This window comes from Pleurodeles waltl, chromosome 1_2, assembly GCF_031143425.1.
Source record: "Pleurodeles waltl isolate 20211129_DDA chromosome 1_2, aPleWal1.hap1.20221129, whole genome shotgun sequence".
NCBI lineage: Eukaryota > Metazoa > Chordata > Amphibia > Caudata > Salamandridae > Pleurodeles > Pleurodeles waltl.
In genome coordinates, this window is record NC_090437.1 from 222,589,098 (window position 1) to 222,616,004 (window position 26,907).

Sequence of the window (26,907 nt, forward strand, 5' to 3'; positions counted from 1 at the left end):
CCATGGGTTCAATCTTAGCACACAACTAATTCCAAATGGCATTGAGTGAGGAGTGTGATTGTTATCACATAGAGTGACATATGTAGTGAAGTCAGTATGCGGAAGAGGTGCTGCCATGATGTCAAATGCCTTAGGTATGATTTGGATGAGTAGTTTAGGGTGATGTCATCCATCATGTAGAGACATGGATATGCTAGGTGTGATATGCCCTTATGTATGCATGCTTCACATGTACTTCCTCTGAGCCCTTCCGTGAACTATGTTGTGACAATTGCTGCAACTAATACATTTCTAGTAATGTACAAATAACCCATTGTGCTATTCCACCCAATGCAAATCCAAAGGTAAATATTTGCCTTTTCTCTTTACAGCTGCAAACATGAGTGCCGCAGATCGCAACCATTTTGAGCGGCGTGCCATGAGATACAGGCACATCCTGCAGGTGCAGTGGGGGTATCGGAGGATGGGCCGCAAGTACCAATCTGATTGGGCCTCCGGGGCGTGGTGGGCCACACCACAGGCTCCCCCGACATTGCCACCAACAACCACCAACAGCACATCCACCAGGTCTGCCCAAGTGGACCCAGCAATGTCTGCAGCAATGGACCCTGCATCTTCCTCCAGACCTGGACCCAGCCGTGTGGTGATAGTAGGACTGTCCCGTGGCCAACCAACTCCTGCCACAACATCTACCTCCGCCGGCACGCAAACCAGCACAGACCCTCCTGTGGACCCAGCTGTCTTCCTGGCATTGACCAGAAAATTGGACAAGTTAGTCAAAAAGGTGGACAACCTGAGGGAGGACATGAGTTACATCAAAAAGAGGGTCCGCTCCATCAGGCGCACACTACGGAGGGCAAACCTGTAGCACGTTTGCCATCTTGAACTTTTACCCCTCCCCTCTCACCTCTTTCCTATTTTCTACTGTTAGTTGGGTTTTGGGGATTAGTATTAGGATAAGTATAGGTAATTAGCTTAGTTAGTGTTAGGGAAGAGGGTGGGGGGTCCTTATTCTTTCTATCTTATTTTTTTTGTGTGGGTGGGTGGGTGGGGGGCAATGTTGGGATTCATGTTTAAAAAAATGTAAACAAAAAACAAAAAAAAAAAATCAGAAAATTCCAAAAAAATATATGTTTGTTTAGGATAGTATAGTATGTGTGTAGGTTAGTTAGTGTTGTCCTGCATGTGTCCTGTCTCATAATGGTGGGTGGGGGTAAGTTTGGCTTAGGTTAGTTAGGGACAGTTGTGGGTTATTAGTAGTCAGGTTAGATTAGTGTAGGTTTACCTTTCCCTTAGTTGCCTCTTGTATTACTCGATTGAAATAAATATATAGTTAACCCTTTACATGATGCGCTAGGTGCTACTTTATCATGGCCTTGACATCAGTGTAGCAGAATGTTTTAGAATGACATTTGTGTCCTATGCTCACCATCCCCAGGAAATGGAGGTTTAACATCCCAGCTACCCGTGTGCTAACTTGTTAAGTATCCACCATTTGGGCGACCCACCATTGGTAGTGTGCATTGATCACCAAGGTTTTGTTTTGGTATGTATCCTACTTCACAAAGAGTGCTTCCAGACTTGTTAATGTGGGTAAATTGATAGGTCGGACAGCAGTGTGAAGTTCAGGGAGATCTTTGTAGATGAGGAGTTGTTCACACTCTTGTATTGTTGCTTTCATTGCTGACCTACATCATGTGTGTACTGATTCAGCATGACTTTCCTTCATGGAAGCATACTCCGTAAGGGTGATTGATGCAGTGTAATTTGTTCATGATTCCTTACATTATGCAGCATTAATTCTTATTTAAGTATTGCATGGTGCCTACATTTCTCAGCCACCATTTGTTCTCTGGAATAGCGATAGATGGTGCATCATTCTGTCCAACACAGCATGATTGTGTGTGCTTAGTTCCTTCATCAGTGATTTTACTCAGTATGGTAAGGCTATGATGCAATCCTGGCCACTGCACAGATGTTTCAGTATACATGAAATCAGGACAGTAGTATAGAGAATCGACATGGTTGCCACACAGCCACTTTGGAGTTAGGTACTGCACAGTTGAAGTGTTAAATGACACAGAGACACAATAGGTGTGCAAGTGCTATTTATTTATAGGTGTTGTAGTGCAAATTGCCCATTCACCATATTTGGTGAGTCCGTTCTGGTGCATTCTTACATGGTGATCCTACAGAAGGGGTGTGGATGATGCTCATGACATGCTGGGGTGATGTCACAGACAGTGCAGAGGGACAGGAATTGGCAAATAGTAGGAGAGAGACATTCACTGGCAATGGGGACAAGTCATACAGTGGATTGCCAAACAGTCATTGAGTGTAGTTGTAGTGAGACTGGCCTTTGACAAAACGTAGGACCTTGGTCAGAGTAGGCCATGGTGCAGGGACTAGGGCTTCCGGGTACTCTTCCGTGTGAATGTTATCTGTTCCATGTCTTCTTCTTCTGATGTGTGTGTTGCCTGGTGTGTCCTTGTTGTTGTTGGTTGTGAAGGGGCAACACACACCTCAGTGTTAGAAGACATGGAGGCAGACATCCCGGGGGCTGCTCCCTGTGGAGTTATGAAGGGCAGTACAGCAGCAAAGAGGGCCTGCTGGTTTTTCAGAATGGCAGCCACATCACGATGGTAGGCAGCCAGGTCGGCCCTGAGGGGTTCTATGTTGCATTCGTGCACACGTTGACTGGCTTGCAGTTGTAGTTGTTGTGTCAACTGGATGACAGCTGTGCAGATTTCCTTCTGTGTTTTTAAAAGTTCCTGCAAGAGCGATGTTCGGGCTTGCATAGCAGCTGCCTGATCAGCAGTACACATCATGCACGAACGCACCCCCTCAAGGCTGGCTGCCATAGTTTGCATCCCCACCCGCACCTCCTTGGCCAGCTCCTGCTGTACCCCAACGACGGTTCTTTCGAAGCTGGTGCCAGTGTCGTCAGAGTCCTCAGCTGTGTTGGAGCTGGCAGGTCTTACAATTGGGGTGGCGGGTGGTTCTCCTGTGGTTGCTGCTTCTTCTGTGCTCCTCCTTGTGACTGAAGGTGGGGTTTGGAGGCTTTCAAGGACCATTTGAATGGTCTCCTGTGGGATGTTTATGGGCTCGTCATCCATGTCTTCAGGGAACTCAGGGACAGGCATATCGGCAGGAGATCCGTGTTCCTCTGCAATGAAACAGGGTACAATTAGTGTGTCTGTGTTGTGACAATTTTGCACTAAGATACAAGCCTTTGGATGCCTTAACTTTGTGCTCTGTGTTTGTCTTGGTATCTGCTGTCCGTCATAGGGCATTGTTGTAGGTCTATGGCCCACCTGTGTGTCACATGTATGATATGGAGCTATCAGACATGTCTGCCTGATCGCCTCTAGGTGTTGCTTTGTAATTGTTTAGGAATAGGCGTGTTTTTGTCCTACTCCTCCCTCAGTGTTTTACTATTGGTATGGAGGGACATTTTGTTGGGTGGGCTCTCATTATCCTACATGTGATTACTGGCTTTCTAGGCAGCAGGATAGCTAATGGTGTGGGGGACTAAGTCTTACACACTTGTGAATAACTCAGTCACCCTGATATTTCTTTTTGCTCAGACTAACTAGCAGTGCCTCTGGTCTCCCACAGCAAAGGAATATTTAGACATCCGAGCGCATGACATCTTTGAAACTTTTCAGGGAAGTGGTGGTCACTCAGATCCTACACAATTGTCTCTTTTCCGGTATGTTCCCATACACAAATGACAAAGACAGTATTTGTTTAATATGAGGTTTCATTGTACAACTGACTTGTTGATATTTAGGTGTGAGCCACAATAACCCAAACAATACACACTGTTAGAATTGAAATAGTCCGCAGGAGAGTAATACATGAGTACACAGCTATCATGGTGCCTAACAGTTTCTACTCTCCCTCTGCTTGTTCTATGTATAGCACAGCATGTTACGTTTGGAGCTTGCCTGTCGGAATCACTGGGGAGACATCATCCCTCATATCAGAGGAATAGCCTGTGATCTGGTTGTGCATCAGCACCAAGGCAGGCAGCATCTAGTTGTGTTTCTCTGTTTGGAAACTCCCTCTTGCGTGTCTTGGGACAAGGAAGTGATTTTATAAGTCATATGTCATCGTGATGACAAAGTTTCCCTACGCAGGAATGCCAAATCTTAACCCCTACCACATCTATCAGCAATGTACCAGACTGTATCCTTGACTGGGGCACAGAGTGAATATGTTCTGGCAAACTCCAGTGCAGAAGTAGGCAAAACAGTGTGATTTGACTAATTTACAACACCCTAGGACTGGCTATTTGCTATATTAACTGATAGGAAGGCCAATGAGAAGCATTTAGTGCAAAGTGCTCTGAGGCTCTTAGATGTGAGCAAATGAGTAAAAGTACATTCAGGGTAAGGTGCACAAAGGCCTACAGCCTGAGGCTAATGTGCAATGTATACGTTACACTTGCCACAATACACTTTGACTGACTGTGGGTGTTGTGACTGCCCTGCCAGCACACTTGCCTCTCAGGACCTGCCCCATACACTTTTTATTCACATTGCATGAACTGTACATGTTACGTGGCATTACCTGTGCATGTTAATGTTAGGATGTGGTATGGATGTAAACATTGTTGATGTTTGAAGATGATGTTGGGTCATGTGTGTTTAATTGGATTGGCCTGTTTATCGTATGTAGGTCCTATTTGGTTGTCAGACTTTGCAGGTGTGTTTCAGTGACCAGTTGCCTGTGTCCCCTCCTCAGGTGTTGTCTGAGCAGTATGACATTAGTGATGTAGCCTTGTTAGCCAGGCACATGAGGGACCCTGACGTATGCAGCATGTGTGTGTCGTTAGTGCTGTGTGACTCCAATTGCTGTTTACTTTGGCTTATGTATGTGTCAGGTATGGACATTCAGCATTTGAGTGTACTGGTGCCTTTGTCTTATTTCTATGAATTGTTGCGGATGTCATCCTCACCCCCTAATTTGGGTATGTATATTCCATGGGGAGGTTCCTGCCATTTGGTACTGTAGCTGCACAGAGATGAGAGGTGTTATTGTAAGCTGTTGTGGCAGTTACATTGCAGTTGTTGTTTTGGCTACTGGATTACTGATAGGGACCTAGCTGATGTGGGATAGATTTTACAAAACAAGTGCCTGGATGTGAGTTTGAGGTAGTTGCCTTCCCACCTGTCGCTGCTTTCCCTTGGCTCTATTGTTGTCATTACAGGATGTCCCCATGGGACTGTTGTTGTTGCTGTATTTTGTCGTGCCCCAGCTTCAGTCTGTGCTGGGCATGCCCCCCTGCTGTGCCCCTTTACCCATGCCAGTTCATATATGTGCAGACTTACATGCATTGTGTAGTAGGTATTTCCCCCCCGTTACAGTCTACATTATTGCAATTTAATTCCCCATGCGACTTACCCTGCATGTGCGTTGTGTCGTGGTAGTCTGCGCTGTCCTGTCCTTGAATCCCTGTGACGATCTCCTCCGGGATGACGGCTGTGACCATCTCCTCCATGTGGTCCAGGGCCTCCTGCGGTGCTGGACTCCCACCTCCAGTCTGCAGTGCTGCCTTTCTGTTCCTGGCCTTGGTCCTGCGTTGCAGTCATGCCAGCGTTTCTTGCACTCTATGACTGTTCTCCGTACTTTTGCCATACTGTTAATCTTGTCAGCAATTTGTTAGCATATTGCCTCTCTCCTACTGATTGGCAACTTTGAGGTGACAAACAGTTGGTGCTGGTGTTTCGTCACCTCTTTCACCAGAATTTCCTGCTCCTCTGCACTGACGCAACACTTCCTTTTCTTCTTCTCCTTGTCCTGGCCTTGTGTTGGTCCTCCTGGCTGTTTCCTGGTCTGTTGTCATCTTCCTGGGGTCTGTGCAAGCATCTGGGATCCATTTTGGCTCTCCTTAACACATTTTGCAGTGTTTGCACCGTTTTTTGACGCAATTGTGTAAAAAAACGGCTTGTATCCGGTCTGCAACGTCGTAAACCGACTCACAGTCATCTTTGCCGCGATAACGTTGTTTTCCTTTATGACGTGACGCTTTGGGTTGAGTAAAAAAACATGACTCACCTGTGGTTTGCGCAGCCGAGTGTCAAAATATAAGTGTGGCGCCCACACGGCGCAAAGAAATGGCATTAGCCGGCAGTAATATTTTTGACGCAAAACTGCGTCAGCGCAGTTTTGCGTCAAAAAGTATAAATATGGCCCCATGTTTTTTGGTCTCAATGTAGACCATGAACTCTCGGAGTTTTTGTGAGATTTGAGTATTCAGGTAGGGAAAAGATTTCACCTGCAGTTTTCTCTTTCCTCTTTAGGCTTCACATGTGTTAGGTGCCACCATGATTTGCGATTGTTGGGGTGAACATCAGTTGGAGACTAGATATAGACACTGATGAGTTTCAAGGTTTTTTGGCTTAATAATATTTTCATTCGTAAGTGAGGATCGAAGTCATAGTCTCAGCCATAGTACAATGGTAGTTTCAATTGGCATTAACTCTGAGGATCAGAGTTCAATAGCTCTATATTGCATCTATGATGGCCTTACATGACTTTATTTTTGCTATATAACTTTATTTTATATTTCTACTTCTTATTTGACATTATTATTGTCACATGTACGGTGATATTAGACAGTTTGCAAATTTTCTGAGATTTTTCTCAGGTAGTAGTATTTCTTTCCTAGATTATCATTTACACATAGGTTTGGTGCGAACAGGCATTAGATTGGAGTTTTTTCCATGCAAAATGACCCAATATTTTAGGATTTTTTTGTATACCAGTCTTTCTTCTTTATTGAATGGATGATACTCCACACACAGGTGTTTTAGACTGCAGGTGTTACTTAAAGGATTGTCAGTGTGAGGGTTGGGTGGTTACTCATTGATGAGATGCAGTGGAAGCTCTTCACACACAGGTGAGGAAATAGGAGACTAGGGGCCTCATTCCGACCCTGGCGGTCATGGACCGCCAGGGCTGGGGTCGGAGGATGCACCGCCAACAGGCTGGCGGTGCATCCAGGCCAATTCTGACCACGGCGGTAAAGCCGCGGTCAGAAAAGGGAAACCGGCGGCTTCCCGCCGGTTTTCCCCTGGCCTAAAGAATCCTCCATGGCGGCGCTGCAGGCAGCGCCACCATGGGGATTCCGACCCCCTTCCCGCCAGCCTGGTTCTGGCGGTTTTGACCGCCAGAACCAGGCTGGCGGGAACGGGTGTCGTGGGGCCCCTGGGGGCCCCTGCAGTGCCCATGCCAATGGCATGGGCACTGCAGGGGCCCCCTAACAGGGCCCCACATTGATTTTCAGTGTCTGCATAGCAGACACTGAAAATCGCGACGGGTGCAACTGCACCTGTCGCACAAAAGCAACTCCGCCGGCTCCATTCGGAGCCGGCTTCATCGTTGCTGTGGCTTTCCCGCTGGGCGGGCGGGCGGGCGGCCTTTTGGCGGTCACCCGCCCGCCCAGCGGGAAAGTCATAATGACTGCCGCGGTCTTTTGACCGCGGTACGATCATCTGGCGGTTCCCGCCAGGCGGGCGGCTCTCGCCACCCGCGGGGGTCGGAATGACCCCCTAGGTGTTCTGTTCTTTCTTTGGTAAGACTGGAGCACTAGGGGCGTTGGTAATGTAGGAGGATTTGGGTTTTTTAATCGTTTATTTTTTTTTTTTAAATTGCATTAGGTAAACACTGTATCATGGGGCGAAACGGACGGGTCAGTTATATTTCACTATAGTGAGTGATTTTGGAAAACTTTTGCTTATGTTTATAAGGTAACTATGGCCCTCATTATGAGTCTGGCAGTCTTGAGACTGCCAGACTCACAGTGGCGGAGCTGCCACGGTTGGACAGCCGACACCGCCAACACCGCTGAGTTGCTGCCAGCCAGCAGCTTGGAGGTCTTGGCGTTTGTAATCTGCCAGGGCAGCGCTGCCATCCAGATTATGAGTCCCCATACCACCAGTCTTTTCATGGCGGTTCTATCATAATGGAAAGAGTGGTGGAATGGGGGCATCAGGGACACCCACGCACAGCCCTATCACACATTGCCCGAATTATGTGTAGTGGAATGCGCGTCAGGTGCTTCTGCATCCGCCGCACCACCACATTGTCGCCAGCTCGATTACGAGCCAGCTGTAATGTTAAGGCGCTGTTCACCACAGGGCTGGCGGGCAGAAATGCTGTTTTTGCCTGCAGGTCCTGGGGGAATTCCAAATAGGGCCTGGAGTGTTTGGACCGCACAGGCGGTCTCTCTGCAGTTTGAGTTTGGCGGGGAGACTCCCCAACCCGCCAAACTCATAATGAGGGCCTATATTTTAACTCTATTGGGGTCAGAAGCAAAAATGGTTCTTGGATCTGTTTGTTGCTGATTAATATGAGAATTTTGTAACATTTATCATGAGGTAATTTCGAAGAGGTTGACTGTGAACTTTCATTTATACAGCTATGCTCTACCACACATTACATTAAGGATCTTGGAGTATATTTACAGATTAATGAATAATATTGGATATTGGCTTTTTTGGAAAGTGAATTATTGGTAAGGGCAGGTAAGTACCTACTGAAACCTAAACTAGGTTCAGTCAAGGCCTCAGTAAATTAATCTTGACTCAAACCTTGGCAACTTGGCCACAAGCAGTTTGGCTTACCTCAGGAGACAGGTGAGTAAAGCATTTAATTTCAACAAAACAGTAAATAAATAAAACACAAAACACAATAAAAATTCCACAACAATTTATAAAACTAGACTATATTTTTCTCTCTACAATGACACAAAATCAACAAAATTCCAATGTAGGGAACCGGAGATATGGATTTTTAAAGATTAAATGCACTTGACTGGGGAAAAGTCAAAATTTGAGGCTGACGGCGATGGAACCCTTCTTGGCTACCCTGGTTGGGAGGCCTGGTTTAAAGTTTTACCCTCACACATGCAAAATTTCTTGAAGATTTCTCTCTGACTGGGACAAAGTCACAAGTTGAGGCCGACCTTGCTGGAGCCTGCTTCGGATGCACAGCATGGGCGGCATTGGTAAAAAATTCTACGTTCAGACTTGAAAACTTTTTAGTTAAGAAATCCTCCGACTGGGACAAAGTCAAATGTTGAGGCCCAACACATTGGAGCATTCCTCGGATACACTGCATGGGAAGCTTTGGTCAAACTTTTACCTTCTGACCTAGAATAACTTTTGAAGCTTTTATTCCCCGATGTTGGAGGACCCTCCTCAACAAGCCGATTGCCTTTCCACAAGCCCCCAGTCAAATCCTTGAAGTCTGGGACTCCAAGCTTTTCAGCGGGACAAACCTGCAAGTCAGGCTGTGTCATGGTCGACGTTGCCTGGCTTGACTCTGGGCCAGTCCACTTATGGAGCTTTTTTCCAAAGTTGCTCCAAAGTTCTCCAAACATCTGGATCTTTTCCCAGAAGTACTTTTAAATTCCTTTAAGTGTCCACACCTCACTCCAAGGATCCAGAAGCCCTTAAATGGCCACCGTAACTTATAGGGAGTCTCTCCGAGGAGCTGTAGAAGTAAGGCAGTCCTTTTCTTGGTGAAGCCCAAAGTGTGCAGCTGGTGCAGCCCTTCTGAGTGGAGGGTCCAGGTGCAGGCCAGGTGTCTAGCAGGGCAGTCTTTCTTCTTCTTGTCATTTTCCAGCAGGGATCTGCAGTGTGTGGCAGCTCTGTCAAATTTATCCTTGCTCCTGGGGTGGCAAGCAGGGAGGTGCTGCTGTCCAATCACATGCAGGCCACCACCCTCTTGAGTGAATACTTCCTGGGAAGTGTGGCAAAAATCTATCCCAGGGAGTAACATTCCTCCAAAATTCAATATGAAAAAATGTAATCCACTGTTGTAGCTAAGTTTCTCTTAGCATACCCATTTCTAGCCCTCTCTTAATCTAATCAGGGGGCACTGGGCTGTCTGAGGCTGGTAAAAATAAAGGGGGTTATTACAACTTTGGAGGAGGTGTTAATCCGTCCCAAAAGTGACGGATATACCACCAGCCGTATTACGAGTTCCATAGGATATAATGGACTCGTAATACGGCTGGTGGTATATCCGTCACTTTACCGTCACTTTTGGGACGGGTTAACACCTCCTCCAAAGTTGTAATAACCCCCAAAGTCTCTCCATGTTAGCTTATGGAGGCCATTCACAACAATGAAGAAAACTAATTTGGCTATTTGTCCCTCACCAGGGCTTATAAAACATATTTTATAAAGTCCCTGCTTATAGTTACATGGCACCCAACCCTAGGGCACTTAGGGCACACCTTAAGGGTGACTTATATGTAATAATTAGGAAGCTTAGGGCTTTGGAAGTATTTTTAATTCCAAAGTCGAATGTGGGGTTAACTTTAACTTAAAAATTGCTAGAAAGGCAGGCCTGCATTTACAGTGACATTGAGCACCACAGCAGTGCAACTATGGTTGTACTACCTATGCTGGGGTCCCTAAACCTACATTCCCTACCATATATTAGGGACTTATAAGTAGGTTGGTACATCCAATATAATTATAACTAACCTAATTTAAATGTCCACTTTAATCCCAAAAGTAAGCCGAGGGTCTATTTAGCAGTGCAGACAGCAGAATTAGTGTCAGAAAAACACCAGTATGAGTGAAAAACGGGGGCAAAAAGTTAGGAGCTTCTGCAATCAGCCCATTTTACCCCCATGGGGAATCTGGTCAAAGCCTTAGCATCTACAAGAGCTTCTGTAGCCTTCTGAAAAGGGCTAACCTTATCTCCTCTGAAGAGTAGCCTTGAGAAAGATAATCCTCTTACTGTGCATGTTCCATTACCTCTCTACTACACCTGCTGCTCTCACTAGCAGATTTTTCCAACACCTTAAATTGCTTCAGACCAATGCCTCCCGCTCAATGTAGCCGAAAAGGGCTCCATCGTAGTTGGCGTCAACTTTTGACATTGTCCTGGTCAAGTGCGACCATATGTCCAGATAAGCACTTTTGTTTTCTTAGACTTAGAAAACATTTAGGCCCTCATTATGACCCTGGCGGTCTTTTGACTGCCAGGGCGTCAGTGGCAGTTCCAACGGGCTGGCGGTGAAGACTGCCACATTATTAGTATGGCAGATTGTCCTCTGCCAACCCGCCACATCCCCACTTGTACTGCCAGGGTGGTTGGACACGCTGGGCCGGAGATTAGCATCTCCGACCTCATGGTCTAATGAAGATCGCCGGCGGTATCAAGAGCCGGTTTTCCACCAGGGTTTCCATGGCAGTAGCACTGCCACAAAAACCCTGGTGTAAAGGCTACTTTTGACAGGAAATTTCTTTCCTGTCACAGGCAGATGACTCCTCCAGACCCCCTGTAAGCCCAATACACCCCACCCTCTCCATATCAGAACCCCTCACCCCCCGTACAGCCCCCCACCCCCTTCTAGTACAGTGCCACCTCCCCCACCCCAAAATGTACTCACACAGACACCAACATGCATCCCGCATACACTCATTCACGCACCCAGCAGACACTCAGACACCAACACTGACACATACGCATTCACACACAAGCATCCATACATGCACTAACTTCAATATCCATACACGCACTCGTTTCAACATCCAAACAAGCAATCACTTCAACATCCATAAACGCACTCACTTCAACATCCATACACGCATTCAACCATCCATACACACATACATTCAACCGTGCATACACACACCCATACACATTTGCATACGCACAGGCATACACATACGCATGCACACATGCAGAAAACACCCATTCAAACACACGCACACAACACCCTCAACCCTCCCACCCCCTCTCCTGTTGGGAGCCCAACTTACTTTGCCCGGCTAGATGATCACCCGGCAGGGAACAGGACCTTCCACCGCCGGCAGTGCCCCACCATCAGGACACCACCAGACAGTATTACTGCTCATAATATGGCTGGTGGAGTCCTTTTTCTGGGGCCGGTGATGGAACCACACATGTGCCTCCAACCACCAGCACGACAACTGGAGGATTTCCAGTGGCAGAAATCCTTCAGTAATTGTGATCTGTTGTGTTTCTGGCACCCGCATTTGGCAGTCTTTGCAACAGACCGCCAAAGTCAAAATTCATATCTTGAGTTTCCTTTGTTGGGTTTTGGTGTTTTAGTGTCATTTTAAAGATAAAAATCGAATCTATCCTTATACATTTTGAATTTTACTTATTTATTGTTTTGTGGTTAGTAAATGCTTTACATGTCTTCTAAGTTACGCCTAACTGCTAGTTGCTAAACCACCAAAGGTTGAGCTGAGATTCATTTATTGAGACCTTGACGGGACTTAATGGGGATTTGTGGCCTATTGGTAGGTACTTACCTGCCCTAACCAATAATCCACTTTCCAACACCCCAAAATAACATCCGCCTGTTTTCTAAAAACCTGCACTACCAGGTATTTAAAAGTGTGCATTGCTACTTCCACAGCATAAGTATTGAGGGTGGATAGATTCTATGCACCAGGATCTGTCAAGGGAAAAATAGCCAATTTCTTCTATTCAGTTTGGGCACAGATGTTATCCCAAACTCAAGTTCATGCAGAACCATTGGGAGGCACATGGAGGCAATTTTATGCCATTTGCATGTAATAGTATAGCATATACCTGTCTGAGTATGAGTCTTTATGATTCCCTTCATTGTGTTTATGACTCGCAGAGGGTTCCATTGCTTAAACCAGCAACTGCAATAGGGCCATCCCTGTTGTGTTCCCATTGTGTAAGCATCTGCTCTGAAATCACATTCACAGACCTGACCCTTGTAATGGGGCAGTACATAGGAGTTGTATTCATGAAAGAATCCCATCTTTGAATCCAAATTGCCTCAAAACCTTAAACAAATATCCCCTGCGTAAAGAGTGGAATGCTATTTCGGCCTACGTTAGTACATCAATAAAATCAACCAATCTGTTCTTATTAGCTGCAGTATTTCTTTTGATAACTTTCTTCTGAAAAGTTCTGTTCTTATCAAGGGGCCATACTTAAAGGAAAATGACGGAGCGTAATGCTGCTCCTAAATTGGCAACACCGCGCTCCGTCATTTTCACAATGTAGGGATGCAGCATATTTAATTGCCCACAGCCGGAGGAAGATCCTTCTACCATGTTGCTCTCAAGACCTGGAACACCCTTCCCATCCACTTCAGACAGTCCCCCCCTATCACAATTCAGGAAGGACCTGAAGACCTGTCTCTTTGACAGATCCGCAGCACCTCCCTCCTCCACCACCTTGAGACCCTCACGGGTGAGTAGTTGAGCTTTACAAATCCTTGATTGATTGAGTGGCCCCTGTTTTGTCCCCTGCGCTGGTGTTAAATTTAGCTGCCAGTGTCAATGCAGGCATCCTTGCACCATGGTGCAAGGATGTCTACGTTGAGGGGTTTGATTGTTTGTGTGTGGTAAGGTGTTCCTTCCTGTACGTAAGCAATCACTAATGGCAATTTGGCACTTCTGTGTGTGATGCAGGATGCACCACACACAACAGAAGTGCCAAAGCATCATTTTGAAATAATTGTTTATGCAGGAATGGACACCTTCCCACACAAAAACAATCCTGTCTGGCATTTTGCTCTTTCTATGCGTGCTGCAGAATGCAGCTTACAGAAAAGCACAAAATTAGGAGGAATAAAACTATTCCTCCGCATTGTGCTTTGCTAATGCCACCCCCGAAGTGGCGTTAGATTTTGGCCCTGCCTTAGGTTTATGAAAACTTGTAAAGCTTAGGCAGCACCAAAATGCAATGGGTGTTGCTGTGGCATGCCCACAGCAGCACTCATGGCACACTCCTTCCATGCAAATGGTTGTGTGTGAAGGGGTCCTATTTACAAGGTGGTGTTCAGCCACAAAAAACACCACCTTGTAAATTCTGCACAGGTCATAGTGCCACCAGAGCGTCATGAAAATTGGAGCTCCGGTGACTCTAGGGGCTCATAAATATGCCCCAAAGTTTATAAGTCATGGGAGAAGTCTACTGGAGAAGACATTTCCAAGCAGTTTTCTTTGTGAGTTTGGAATTGACAAAGGGCAGTATGATGACCAGTCTAATCAGTCTCTACCAGCTTTCAGCAACATCATAATAGTCACTTCTTTAGTGGTTGGGGAAAGCAATACTTTATCATAAACAGGAGTACAGAATGTGACCTTCCTGATGTTTTGTACCCTACATTGTGTTTAGAGAGCACTCAGGGGCATATTTATACTCTGTTTGCGCTGAATGTGCATCAAACATTTTGACGCACATTCGGCGCAAACCGTGCACCATATTTAAACTTTGACACCCGAGCCCGCAAACGCCAAAATTCCGCTGTGTGCATCATTTTTTGGATGTGAGAAACCGCCTTGCATTAATGACATGCAAGATAGGTGTTCCCGTCCAAAAAATGACTTAAACCCCTGTGCGCCATATTTATACTACCGTGCAAAAATGACGAATGGCCGGGAGGCGGAGGCGGAAAATGACACCCAACCCGATTTGCGTAAAAAAATAACTCCAGGGTCAGGGCAGGCGTTAAAATGGGGCAAACACACCTGAACTTAATGAAAACACACAGAAGCAGCAGCAGAGCTCCAAAAGGAAGACATGAAGGTGCTTTTCATCCAGCATGCACGCAGACGCAGAGCACAGGACCAACAACAGCAGCTTCCACAATAACAGCAGGGACCCCAAAGGCAATGCAGAAGGCAGGAGAGGATTTTCTGCACCAGGACAACCCTTCTGGGACATCCGCCAACAAGACATCATTCAGAGGTACAGGCTAAACTGGCAAGCCATTCAGCAGTTGCTGCGCAACATTGAGCCACAGTTGGCACCCCGCTTGCAGACACCCCGCATCAATCCACCTGAAACCAAGCTGCTAGCTGTACTACACATGTTGGCAAGTGGCTCCTTTCAAACCACTGGCGCCCTGGTTGCTGGGATCTCAAAGCCATCATTCTCTGCCTTCCTACCCCAGGTACTGGATGCCATCATCTCCCTCACACCCCACCACATCAGCTTCCCCAACACACGGCAGAAGCAGCAGGAGACAAAACAGGGGTTTTACCAAATGAATGGCTTCCCACACGTTCTTGGTGCCATTGACTGCACACATGTACACATTGTGCCACCTGCTGCAACCGAACATCTATACCACAACAGGAAGCACACACACTCCATTAATGTGCAGGCCATTGTCGATCACCGGGGTTTGACCACCAACATCGTGGCAAAGTATCCTGGGAGTTTCATTCATCTTCCGTCACTGCACCATCAATCAACACTTCCAGGATGGACGATATGGAAATGGAATACTTGTTGGTAAGTACAGAAACCTACTTATATACACACTGCACAGCAACCCTCTAGGACACACAACACGTACACCATGACATCGACACATGGACAGGAACACACTGAGGTTGTGACACCGCTAGGCATATTTGATATCCTCACCCAATGGGAGACACACCTAGGGACAAATGACAGTTCCAAAAACCAACAGATGCCACTCCACAGACAAAAGGAAACAATTTAAAACAACACAATGACAAAGACATGGCCCCAACTGGCAGTACATTTGGGAAGAATAATCTTTCAATATCACATCAATAACACCCAATTCAACACCCTTCAAACCAATACTTACTGTGTAAGGGGTGTGTAATGTTTTTTGCTGCAGGTCAAACACCCTGACACACATAGCATGATGATGACTCCAATGAAGGTCACATGCAATCATTGAAGCTGTACCAATATTTCGTATCACTCCTGCTCTCATATTGCCCACTACCAAGAAGCAAGTGGACTGTGCGAAGAACACATATTGATGGGACAATATTGAAAGTGCACATTCCTACACATACGCATTGCGACAAATTAACACACACACAACAGATGTACTGGCACACTGACCTTCTGAAACTCTAAATGACAACCTCACAACCAAGTTAGCCATCTGAACTAGAACATGTTCAGTAGTATAGGTACACATTACAAGCTGAGTCGACTTGGCAAAGGCAGAGAAATAGGTCTGCAGTGAACTTGTCACACGTGAAATTTATGCATATTCAATTGTTAACACATCAGTGCTCACAACATACGGAGATGTTTTGCACAATGTCACCTTGCAAAATCTAAAGGTCTCACTGATGGTTAAATAATTCTATTGTATGTGTGAAATTGGATGGAATGTCCAGGGATTATATATGCAACTGTGTTACCACCACTGTTGAATTGATTCTGTGTATGGAAGTATCATCTCACCCTGAGTTAAGACACAGGGACACCTATTTCACAAGTCACAATGCAAGGGAGTACACACTATACTGCAACTCTACAAAAATACTGCTGACATCCGGTCAACAGCCAAACACCCGTTCAGATAAGGAAACAACCCATTGCTGATGGTACATCCTAGAAGACTAGGAATCCACACAATAACACAAATACCAATGAGTCACAGGAAACACAAGAGAACAACTGCCATGCAAGGTGATATTTATGGTGCAAGGTACATCAACATGTTCTCACTCATTTTCTCTTTCAGCTGATCAGGGTTATGGGATCCAGCCATGGATCATGACCCCATTTGCAAACACAAGCACTGCAGGAGAGCGTGCCTATAATGAGGCACATAGGAGGACACACACCATAGCCGAGAGGACCTTTGGCATCCTGAAGATTCGGGTGCCTCGACATCACTGGAGGCAGCCTCCTATACTCATCAGAAATGGTGTGCAAAATATTTTTGACCTGTGCCATCTGCACTACATATGTGTAAGAAGGAACATTCCCCTATATGAACCCGAGCCACAAATGCCTGAAGAGGAGGATGCTGTCCATCAGCATGAGGGGGACCATCCAAACACAGCTGCAGGATTCCGTCGGAGACAACATATTGTCCAAAATGTATTTTAACTCTACTCACTCATCACCACTGTCTTACCATATGTAATTAAACACCTACACTAATCACCATATCATGATCTGGATAATCATTTTTGCATAACATTATCTCTCACTATTAAAATCAGAGTGTAGCCTCATGGAGCATTGCTGAAATACCGATTAGGACACAGAACATTTCTAAACTAGTTTGATGCATATGAATGTACAGCCATATTCACTCACACTGTAAATTACATATATCCTGTACATTTAACATTTGAAGGGCAATAGCAGAGATCCATACCTATTTCACATATACATGTTGGCAACTTGGTTCATCGCAGTATATGGCACACAACTAAGACACCATCAGTCAATAAGGAAAAAAAATGCCTCAGGCATGAGGCAGTGGATGTGCTATTGCAATTGTAACAGGAATGTATGACCAGACCCTTGACAACAGTAAGTGCTTACATCACCTATCTTTGCAAGGGCTATGTGTGACTAGATTTCCATATAAGCAGCAAATTCATAGCACAAGTGCCCCAGGTATGACTAGCATTGCTCAAATGGCATCCCCTGCACATGGCAGCCCATTTCCTAAGTCCAGACACACCCATGTTCCCTGTCTCACCCCACCCTTCTTAAGAGGTCCCTGCAATGGGAATATGTGTCCCCAGATAATCCCGCCTCTACACACTCCCAGACTCACAATGTCAATCCAGTGTGCTTCCCTCTTTAGTATGGTATGCCATAGTCATTGTACTTCTGTCTGCATGGACGTCAGGTTAAATAATGCACTGGCTTGTAGTCTCTAAGACCTGTTATCACCTGTACATTGCTTCCCATGTGAAAGGTACTGTTGGCCCTTTGAACTTTAATCTCACCTACACGATTTGTGAGAGACTGACGCTGCACACACCTGTGAGCACCTCCATGGAGACCAGCCATTTGAACATGCACTGCCCTTGCAGCTGCTTGGAACAGCATAGAAGCAGACATTTTATCTATAACACTGTTATGCCTTGCCGTATAAATCAGCTGTGTAACACAGCCCTTGGGTTAATGTGTTATGTTCCAACACACAGGACAAACACAGTTTTCCGTTTCCACTGTCTTGTTCCTCCTTTGACCAGTCTCAGTCTGACCACTGTGTATTGACCTTGTGAAATGTTTGGATCCTGGTTGACCCTGCATCCTGTTAGCCTGACTGGCTCCTGTCTTTGCGTTACCCTAAAGCATGGGTACTCACAAATATTTTCCCATGGGCTGCACTATTTGGTCTTTGATGTGACAGAGGGCCGCATTGCTGCCAGCATGGTGGCGGTCAGACGGCTGGGGGCAAGGCGGGGAGGGTTAGTGGTAAAGTGTGTGAAGGGGAAGTGAAGCATGTACATCTAGGGTCTGAATTGCCCAATGTGAAACCAGATACTTGGGTATAAATCCCGGCTTCTCTATTTAACCATATTGTTTGATCCTAGGCAAATGTTTTATTTCACTTCACCTCCTTTTTTCCTTTTTCTTCATCATCATATATAAGAACCTTGAAATATGTCTTCAGGATGTATGCTGTATAAAACCTTCTGTGTCTGATTTAATAAACTATAATGTTGATCACGTTTCATAGAAACCCAGCCCTCCCAAAGAGTTCACATAACAACTGACTTGCCTTTTAGTTCACAGTTCCCATTGTCAGGGTGTGTAGAATGGAAGGGGATAAAAGTTTCTAAATTTATTTTTGAAAACTATCACTTTAAAAAATACTTCTCAATGCAGTAATGTGTACTTATGGTGAAATGGTTCTGCAGGTTAATAAAATGTACTGTTTGAATTTCACACAGATCATACTTTTATATTTTTGCTGCAAGATGTCTTTAATAATAAAGGTGTTTCTAAAGTTAAGAGTTCCAGAACACCTTAGTTACTCCTTTTCTTTAACTTCAATTAGACTCCAAATAAATGCTTGTTTATTTAACAATTTTTAGTGCCAGTGCTGAGTTGAATAAACAGCAGCACAGTGCTGCTGTTGACCTGGGGACCGCATTTAAATGTACGGAGGGCCGCATGCGGCCCCTGGGCCGTAATTTGAGTATCACTGCCCTAAAGGTTCCCTGGGCTTACATTTGTATCACAGCTGCTTTCCTAACCCTCATATTCCTCCTGGGGTATTGTGTCAGGGAGATCTAAAATGCATACTCTAATACATTATATAGCATAATCAGTTTATTTATTGTACCATGGGGGTGAACTTGCCTCCAAATAGCCGAATGATAGCCTATCCCTTGTCTGGGTCTCATGTATGCATGAGTGACATATTGTGACAGTGTACCATGGCTGTATGCATGGATTGGGTATGGTGCCTCCAGCACAACAATCAACGTCAGATAATGTGCATGAAATGTACACACATGTTAGGACCCAGACAGTCCACACACTGATTCACATTGCTCCCAATATATTGATGGGGCTTGTGTGGTGAATAGCTGTGAGAATAATCAGCACAGAGTCACTGATGTTCCCAGATGCAGTGAGAATTTTAGAGGCCATCCTGTGTACAAATGTTGTGAGGACGCCTGCCGGTATAAGAATCCTGAGACATTGGCTTTCCTTCTATTAATCTGTGAAGGATACTTTGTAGATACATGAAATGGCTCCACAGACTCATGACTAGACCTGCACGTAACTGTGACAACATAGACCCCAATAATTATACAGGCTAAACATTGGCCACACACACATGAACCAGACACCTCTGTGCATTTTACCACTGGAAATATGTGAACACGTGCTGCTTGGTCTGCTGGTGCTCCACTGCCACAGACGACATGGCTCAGTTATATGACTCCAACTGTGGCATAACATTACAATTGTGTATCATATTTGGGACTCCGTGTCACAAACATGGTACCCACATAGTATGATCCCATGCCTGACTCATGGTGGGGTAACAAACAAGTGCCTAGGAAGTAGTATCCAACATTCCTGGACATGTGATGGCTAAGTTTTGGAACATTGAAATGAACAACCGTCTGCTATCTATCCAGTGCATGCTTTGCCATTGGTGGTATTTATGTTCCAAAAAACATAGGAAGTGCACACAGCAGTTGTTGCTATGTGTATGACCAACACATGTCCTCTCTCATTCCCACACTGACTAGCATCTGAGAGTTGGACACAGTGACTCCACATGCATACAAGCAGATTTTCAAAAATGCATCTTGTGATGGTCACACAATGGCACAACAACAATAGTAGTTCTTTAATTTAGTGGGTTTAGGGGGCTTAGTGTTAGGTTAGTATAGGCTACAGATTTGCAAAAATGCATCTTGTGATGCTCACACAGTGGGTCAATAACAATAGTAGTAGCCAAATCACACACATTGACCTATAGGTATTGAGTTATTGTAGTGAGTTGTGTCACCTTGCTATTCTCTCTTGATGCAAAACATGCCCAAACTGGGTAATACATAATTGTATCCCAAACGTTTGGCCATCTATTGCGTCAGTGAAGAGTGAAAATCTGGTACACCAATAAGAGGATCATGGTCCGCAGTAGTATGATCTTCCACATGTGCCCATACACCGTAATGCCCAATGTGGGTGCAATCAGCCTTTGTGCATTTTGTGATTTTGTCTCCAGTGTGGTCTTTAAATTGTCTTTTTGTGTATAATAACTGTCTGTGGTATCCTGTCTGAGTGTGTTTTGGTCATTTGTGTTGTCAACATTTGTCTTTATTGTGTTGGGAGTCTGTTGTGGGTAGTGGTAGTTTGGGTATAGTTGGGCTGGGTTCTTAGTTATTTTCCATTTTCCTGTCCTACTTTCCCTCTATTCTCCTTTGTACCCCCTCTTTATTTTTGGTGCAATAATGTTGGGTAGGCCTTGTCTTGGCAGGATGGGAGAGGAGGAGCTGGGTGGGTTTATTTGGCTGGTGTGCCACTTCCTACCCTTAATGATAGAGGCAGGTGGTCGTGTGATCCAAGGCTATCACACAGAGGCAAGGAGGCTCCGGTGGGCAAAGGTGTTGTACCATCTGCAGAGAATATACAACACATCACAAAATGACCACCAGCTGAAGCACCGCTGGGCTGACCTTGTTGCCAGGGAGCAAGACCTGCTGGACCACCTGGGGATTGTGATTGGTGGCCCTGTTGTTGAGTTCAAATAAGAGTAATGTGCACTTTTAAATGCTTTGTAGTGACAGTAGCTGATTTTTTCATATTCTGTTTCGGCAATGTTTTTGAACATGTGGAATGCTAGTGAAAAATACAGGGCCAAATTTCTACTTTGTTAGCACCGCAATTGCGACCTGTTTTGAAGCAAGAGCGGCGCAAACTTATAAAATACAATGGTATTTTGTAAGTTTGCGCCACCTTTGTGTCAAACAGCAACACAAATGCGGTGCAAACTATGTATAGATATGGGCCACAGTTGCCTGTGAGGTATACAAATTTCCTACACATTACCGTCATTTGTTGATGCAACAGCTAGACAAACTTTCTAAACACAACAGGAGCCTGAAAATGAGTGCGGGCTTCACGTCAATTGATGATGGCAATGTGGCTCAAACATATGTTTCATGTGTGGTCGGTGAAACATATCTTGGAATTCCAGAAATTTTCAAGAAATATTGTGTCCCTCAATTGTTTTCGGATACATGTCTGAACCGGATTCTGACACATACGTAACAAGTTATAGCTTACCTCTGGTAACGTCTTAGTCTGATATTTTGAGTTTGAGGTGCCACATTTCAATTAGGGATGGCTGGCAAAAGGTATGCTCACAGGTTCATATCTCTATGGTTGGTTCAACTCACCATAGCTGTGGCACATCAAATGAAGAAAATGATACAAATTGAGGGCTAACAACTGTCCCTGGCCCTCTGTACATTGTACCTGTGTGTCTAAAATTGGTCTTAGTCACAATGTCTGGGTGACTGGTATTGCAGTCCTCACGGAAAGTGGCTTTGCTTGTCTCTCATGGATACACATGATAAGAGGAATATACTCCATGATTTTGTCTGCTCACTAATGAAGGAACATGTTTGCCACCACATGATAGTTAGGGCTCTGCATGTGTGCAGATATGTGTGCATCACTCACTGGAGTCCCCGGGTCTGTGCATGTTTGCAGTGGTATGTAGGATGCAATATCATCCTGTCTGAGAGGCTTTACTTTCTGAATTGATATTACACATAATATTTGTATTTTGAAGTGTTATACAGTGCACAGACATTGAGCACATTTCTCCCTTCCATGCCTTACAGGTGGACCTGCACCCTACAGTATTGGAGAGGTGGCTCGATTTGCGGACCCAGACATCTCAAGTAAGTGTTGATATTTCTGTTCTGTGTTGTGTTTGCTGATGATGTGTGATTGACTCCTGTGTGTTGGACACATAGCTAGGTGTGATGCGCTGGTCAATGATCTGTTTTGTTCCTTGAGTGGAGTATCATTTTTTCCCCATCTTTCAGTTGGCCAATCCTTATCGTATTGTCATATTTGGGGATTCTAGGTCAGTCCTGTATGCACGGCAATGTGAATAGGGATGAGTTGTGTGGATAAAACTTGAAATCAGAAAATGTAGCAGTGAATTATATTATATTAGTGAATTAGTCAGCCAGTCAGACCCTGATTCTCCCAGAATAGGGATGCCAAAGTCTTACCCACAGACTTCAGCTTCCCTATTCACTAATGAACATGTTTGACTGTATGTTTAACTTCTTAGCAGCATGTAGCTCCACATGTTGTGCTGTGAGTATGAGGCACTTGAGTACAATGGCCTAGTTGTGCATGCAGCTCATGGCCAGAGGTGTGCTTGTATCTATCTGTTTGTTGTAAGTCATGGGTTACTGGTAGGAAATGATGTTCACAATGGTCTGCATTTCCGAAGATAAGTGTTGATGGGATTGTCCAAGGTTTGGGTGTATCCTATTTGGAGTTCCTCCTTACCTGTGGTGTACTGGCCAAGCCCATGTACAGCTTTCCAAAGCTTCCTGGGTGTCCCTGTTGTTAGAACTTATTAGTTGCTTGTCCGCCCCGTTAGGCACAGGTGTAGGGTTGTGAATAGTGTACCTAGGACTGATGATCCAAGTTTGGTACAAAGACATGTAAATCAGTAAATCACTTGTCCAAACCTAGGATACCCACTCATGATTAGCACATGCATTCTATACTGGCATTTCCATTTACAACTCGCAGATCTTGTGGCCCTAGATTGCCATCAAGAACATAGAAATTTGTTGGCCTGTCAGTGATGGAGGATTTGCAGCATGATTTTTACCTGACAAGTGGCTGAACAATGATGCCAAAGTCATTCCAGTTATTACCCATCTTGTAGGGTTTGGTTTGCTGTTTGAAGATATGACATGTGTAGGCTGGCTTGCCATGGACTTCCTCAGGGACTATCAGTGATCTTTATGATGATATGGGCTGTTACAGGTACATTAGATGCATTGTCTGATTTACTTCTTGAGCCATTTCACACAATGAAGTACCTAATGTTTGGTTTTCTATTTGTCTTAATAGCTGCCAATATGACTCCCATCCAGATTCAAGAGTTTTAGTGCAGGGCAATGCGTTACTGCCACATTCTGGATGTGGAGTCTGGGTATCGTAAAATGGCAAGACGATATCGCCATGAAGGAGCCTCCGGAGTGTGGAGGGCATTTGCCCAACAGTAGCTGGGACCTTTGCTGGACCATCTACAGCAACAGCTCCAGGACCAGTCACAGCACCACCTGCACCTCAGCCTACGGATATGGCACCGACAAGGGCCCTTTCTTCATCCACTGGCACCCAGACCACCCCGGCTGCAGCCATAGACCCTGCAGCTTTTGCCCAGATGCAAAGGAACTTTGACCATGTCCTATGGAAAATGACCAGACTGCAGCAGGAGGTGGCACAAGTTAACCGGAGGGTGCGTGCCATCAAAAAGACCCCGAGGAGGGCCAACTTGTAGGCTTATACTCAGACATGATTCCCTCCCCCCCTCTTTCCTGGTTCTTTAGCTTAGTGGATTTAGGGTGCTTAGTGCTAGGTTGGTATAGGCTGTTAGTTTAGTTAGTAGTAGTAGGTGGCGGTGGGGGTTTTAAACTTTTTTCAACTGTTTTTTATTATGTGTGTGGGTGGGTGGTGGTCAATGTTGGGATTTTGGTATTTTAAAAAAAGAAAAAAGAAAAAAAGAAACAATTAAAAAAATAAATATATATATATATATATATTGTAACAGAAAGCCGAAGCACCAATCCACAGTAAAATCAAGCGTTTTATTTCCACTTCAGTGCAGCAGAAATTGTGAGTTCTCAATCCTGACGCGTTTCGGCTAATGCCTTGATCACAGGTAATATGAAACAGATGTACTTTCTCACAGTGTTTTTCAATCATCAGCACGTGGTTTCTTAATCTGAAATACAAATCCCATAATACACCTTAATGTTAGTTATTGCGCTGGACAGTACTTAATCTTTATATTGCTCAAATAGCGTAAAAGGTATCACAGTTCCAAGCATGTTATACAGTATGCAGTCCATATCCACGTGCTGTGCCAGGCACCTGCTTAATGTTAGTTATTGCACTGGACAGTACTTAATCTGTATATTGCTCAAATAGCGTAAAAGGTATCACAGTTCCAAGCATGTTATACAGTGTGCAGTCCATATCCATGGGCTGTGCCAGGCACCTGCTGCTCCCAAAAATAAAAGTTCACGTCGAAAGTCTGTGGAAAGCTAGGACAGAGATAAAATACCTCTGTCCCATCCCCTTCTCACCTTCATGACACCAAATCTTGGATAAATGCCGTAATGTGCACGAAGTAGAGCGGGTCGGGCCCCTCACCAAACAATCCCAATCCAAAATTGCTCCATACAGGGCCACAGACCCTCCAGGGCGGCCGCGGTAAAGGGCGAAGCATCCCAGTATTAATTGTAACAGAAAGCCGAAGCACCAATCCACAGTAAAATCAAGCGTTTTATTTCCACTTCAGTGCAGCAGAAATTGTGAGTTCTCAATCCTGACGCGTTTCGGCTAATGCCTTGATCACAGGTAATATGAAACAGATGTACTTTCTCACAGTGTTTTTCAATCATCAGCACGTGGTTTCTTAATCTGAAATACAAATCCCATAATACACCTTAATGTTAGTTATTGCGCTGGACAGTACTTAATCTTTATATTGCTCAAATAGCGTAAAAGGTATCACAGTTCCAAGCATGTTATACAGTATGCAGTCCATATCCACGTGCTGTGCCAGGCACCTGCTTAATGTTAGTTATTGCGCTGGACAGTACTTAATCTGTATATTGCTCAAATAGCGTAAAAGGTATCACAGTTCCAAGCATGTTATACAGTGTGCAGTCCATATCCATGGGCTGTGCCAGGCACCTGCTGCTCCCAAAAATAAAAGTTCACGTCGAAAGTCTGTGGAAAGCTAGGACAGAGATAAAATACCTCTGTCCCATCCCCTTCTCACCTTCATGACACCAAATCTTGGATAAATGCCGTAATGTGCACGAAGTAGAGCGGGTCGGGCCCCTCACCAAACAATCCCAATCCAAAATTGCTCCATACAGGGCCACAGACCCTCCAGGGCGGCCGCGGTAAAGGGCGAAGCATCCCAGTATTAATTGTAACAGAAAGCCGAAGCACCAATCCACAGTAAAATCAAGCGTTTTATTTCCACTTCAGTGCAGCAGAAATTGTGAGTTCTCAATCCTGACGCGTTTCGGCTAATGCCTTGATCACAGGTAATATGAAACAGGTGTACTTTCTCACGGTGTTTTTCAATCATCAGCACGTGGTTTCTTAATCTGAAATACAAATCCCATAATACACCTTAATGTTAGTTATTGAGCTGGACAGTACTTAATCTTTATATTGCTCAAATAGCGTAAAAGGTATCACAGTTCCAAGCATGTTATACAGTATGCAGTCCATATCCACGTGCTGTGCCAGGCACCTGCTTAATGTTAGTTATTGCGCTGGACAGTACTTAATCTGTATATTGCTCAAATAGCGTAAAAGGTATCACAGTTCCAAGCATGTTATACAGTGTGCAGTCCATATCCATGGGCTGTGCCAGGCACCTGCTGCTCCCAAAAATAAAAGTTCACGTCGAAAGTCTGTGGAAAGCTAGGACAGAGATAAAATACCTCTGTCCCATCCCCTTCTCACCTTCATGACACCAAATCTTGGATAAATGCCGTAATGTGCACGAAGTAGAGCGGGTCGGGCCCCTCACCAAACAATCCCAATCCAAAATTGCTCCATACAGGGCCACAGACCCTCCAGGGCGGCCGCGGTAAAGGGCGAAGCATCCCAGTATTAATTGTAACAGAAAGCCGAAGCACCAATCCACAGTAAAATCAAGCGTTTTATTTCCACTTCAGTGCAGCAGAAATTGTGAGTTCTCAATCCTGACGCGTTTCGGCTAATGCCTTGATCACAGGTAATATGAAACAGATGTACTTTCTCACAGTGTTTTTCAATCATCAGCACGTGGTTTCTTAATCTGAAATACAAATCCCATAATACACCTTAATGTTAGTTATTGCGCTGGACAGTACTTAATCTTTATATTGCTCAAATAGCGTAAAAGGTATCACAGTTCCAAGCATGTTATACAGTATGCAGTCCATATCCACGTGCTGTGCCAGGCACCTGCTTAATGTTAGTTATTGCGCTGGACAGTACTTAATCTGTATATTGCTCAAATAGCGTAAAAGGTATCACAGTTCCAAGCATGTTATACAGTGTGCAGTCCATATCCATGGGCTGTGCCAGGCACCTGCTGCTCCCAAAAATAAAAGTTCACGTCGAAAGTCTGTGGAAAGCTAGGACAGAGATAAAATACCTCTGTCCCATCCCCTTCTCACCTTCATGACACCAAATCTTGGATAAATGCCGTAATGTGCACGAAGTAGAGCGGGTCGGGCCCCTCACCAAACAATCCCAATCCAAAATTGCTCCATACAGGGCCACAGACCCTCCAGGGCGGCCGCGGTAAAGGGCGAAGCATCCCAGTATTAATTGTAACAGAAAGCCGAAGCACCAATCCACAGT